A 3,352-nucleotide genomic window follows, 5' to 3' on the forward strand; every position below is an offset into this window, starting at 1 on the left:
TGCACACAGGGACTGCTGCTGTGATTATGTGATTTGCGCTCCACCCAAAACCACCCCGCTGTGAGGAGATGGACGGCTCCTGGGGGATAAACACACACACACACACACACACACACACACACACACACACACACACACACACACACACACACAGGCGTCAGGGTGTGGAGCGGTGGTCAGTCTGCTCACTGGCCTATTTTTTGCTCAGACGACATGGAGGCTGGTGTACATGTGCTCAGGGCTGGAACTCACGCTGTACTGACCTCCAGCTCCTAATCACAGAGAGACAGGGGGGGGGACATGGGGGGGGGGGAGAGAACAAACAGCTGTTTCCTGACAATTTATCATCATTTCGTTTTTTTCCTGAAACAGGACTCCCACAACTCACCGGTCTGCTTCACCTGAAACCCAACAGGTACGAAGCCCCACTAACCCCCAGTCCGCTCCTCATCATCCTCCTGCTCTTCCTCCTCCTCCTGTTCTTCCTCATCATCCTCCTGCTCTTCCTCCTCCTCCTGTTCTTCCTCATCATCCTCCTGCTCTTCCTCATCATCCTCCTGCTCTTCCTCCTCCTCATCATCCTCCTGTTCTTCCTCCTCCTCATCATCCTCCTGCTCTTCCTCCTCCTCATCATCCTCCTGCTCTTCCTCCTCCTCCTGCTCCTCATCATCATCCTCCTTCTCCTCCTCCTCCTCCTCCTCATCATCCTCCTGTTCTTCCTCCTCCTCATCATCCTCCTGCTCTTCCTCCTCCTCATCATCCTCCTGCTCTTCCTCCTCCTCCTGCTCCTCATCATCATCCTCCTGTTCTTCCTCCTCCTCATCATCCTCCTGTTCTTCCTCCTCCTTATCATCCTTCTGCTCTTCCTTAACATCCTCCTGTTCTTCCTCCTCCTCATCCTCCTCATCCCCCTGTTCTTCCTCCTCCTCCTGCTTCTTCTCCTTTTTTTGCTTCCCCTCTTGACCCTTCATCACTCCATCATCCCGCTCTCTTTTTTCCTCTCTTTACTGTAAAAGTCTTTCTTTGTTCTTTGATTTTCCCCTCCTTTTCTGTCTTATGTTCTTCTTCTTCATGAAGTCTTTCTTTCTTATTCCTACATTTTCCTACTTTGGATTCATTTCTTTCTTTCTTTCTTTCTTTTTTTGTTGTTGATTCGTCTGTTTTGTTTTTTTTTACTCCATGTTTCTTTCTCTTCTGTCTTTGTCCTTCTTTCCTTCTACATTGTTCTTACTTCTGGTCTGTTCATCCTTCTCCTTTTCCTTTTGGTTCATTTATTCCTTTTTTTTTTTTACTCTTTTCCTTCAATGGTCTTTTTTCTTATTATTTTTAAACCTTTCTCATTTCTTCCTTCCTTTCTTTATTTCTTATGATTTTTCTCTTTCTTTTTTATTTCCGTAGTTTTTCATCCTTTTTCTTAAATGTTGTCTCATTTTTTTTCTTTCTTTCTTCACACAATATCCAAGTATAATATTTAGTTCTGTCTTTCCTTTTTATTAACTTTACAAAGTTTTTCACTAATCTATCTATCTATCTATCTATCTATCTATCTATCTGTCTGTCTGTCTATGTGATTGTTCAGTAATGGTGACATTATTCTCCTTACTTTACCAGTTTTGCACTGAAGCAGAGTGCGCAGGAACACCACGTTCATCCGTCGGCCTTGTTTTGTTTTGTTTTGTTTTGTTTTTCGGCAGGTAAATGGTCTGAAGCGTCACTCCTCCTCCTCCTCCTCCTCTTCCTCCTCCTCCTCTTCCTCCTCCTCCGTGGCAGGTCGTTCTCAGATTACTCCTCATTCTCTCCGTGTCTGTGGGAGTTCTCTCTAAGAGATCCCAAAGCCAGTGCTCCTCCGCGAGCCGCGCGTTCCTGGGGCAGGTGGAAAGGAAGTGCGCCGTTTCACACGGCATCGAAAGATCAGGGCCGCAGCTGAAGTGTGTGAAAACGAAACACCGCTCGAGAGCAAACTGCGACGCCCCGCACCGCCGCCGTCTTCTCCTTCCCTTTTTTCTTTTCCTTCTCTTCTTTTCTTTTTCTGTTGTTGTCTCTGATGCTTTGATAGACAAATCAGTTACGGTACAGATTGTTCTATTAAAAGCACACAGCGCGCCCGCACCCGTGCCAGCTCCCAGGCCTGTCCCCCCCCCCCCCCCCATCCCCCCCTCCCGCGTTCCAGCCGCGAAGAAGCGCTCGCTCATTCTCACTCCTCCTCTTATTCGCCTGGAAATGTTGTTTTAATGCATCACTTCAAATGGACTATGTCAGATATTTCCCGGTGCTCACGCAGCACACGGAGAAATAAATAGCCCTGCTTATTAAAATGAAATCATCTTTACAAATGGAGGCAAAGTCGAACGCTAATCTCCGAGCTGCCGCGCTTTCTCTGCTTCTTCTTTTTTCTTTCTTTCTTTCCTTTCCTCCTCCTGCGCATAAGTAGGCCCGGCGACGATCCCTTCGCACGGCTGCTTGACAGATCTTATTTTACTGATCTCACCAGGAACGCAATCTATATTCCTGCGACGCTCCCGTCGCCTTTATTACGAATCCCGTTAATGGTTCTTTCTCTCTCGCTGGTTGATGCGTGCTCTGATGTATCGCCGCTGAAGGAGGGAGACGAGGAAGAGGAGGAGCGGGAGGACGAGGAGGATGTCTCATATACCTCTTATAACTGTTGTGAGAAATTACCAGCTAGAAATTCTGTGTCTCTCCTAAAAATAGTGGCCCTGGACACCCTGTCCCATGTGACCACTTTATTAGGAATGTCTTCTACAGGACACGGCTCATCCTATACAGAGTCTCATCTGACTTGACAAGAACTCGTTCTTTAAGGCTACAGTAACGAAAACACGCACTCTGTAGATCGGTGCTGAGCAGAAAAGCATCTCGAGACGCCCACCGCGTGTCAGCGCCCGAGGCTACGAGGACTCAGGTTCCATGGAAACGTCCACCTCCCGTCTACCAGACGCCCTGTAGCCTGCTGTCCACAAATCTTCCTTTTTTCTTTTTTTCTTTTTTATCCTCTTCTTTTTCTCTCTTTCTTGCTCCATGTGCATTAATATCCTTCTTTTTTTCCGTATTTCTTTTATATTAATTTCTCCTTACCTTCCTTTCTTCCTGAACAGTTCGGCCTTCTTTTATTTCAGTGTATTATACAGTCCGGTTTCTGAACACAGAAAATGATTGTACTATATGCAATCTTAATCTCTAACAAGCTCCGCCCACTACAGAAACTTCATCTTTGCAAGTGAAAATATCTTGAATGCAATTAAATTTATCCGGACTTTTATTCTTTAATAAGATCACAAAAAAACAAATGATGATTTTTAATCCAATTTTACTAAATTTATTCTATTAGCAC

Source organism: Clarias gariepinus, chromosome 6 (assembly GCF_024256425.1).
Source record: "Clarias gariepinus isolate MV-2021 ecotype Netherlands chromosome 6, CGAR_prim_01v2, whole genome shotgun sequence".
Lineage (NCBI taxonomy): Eukaryota > Metazoa > Chordata > Actinopteri > Siluriformes > Clariidae > Clarias > Clarias gariepinus.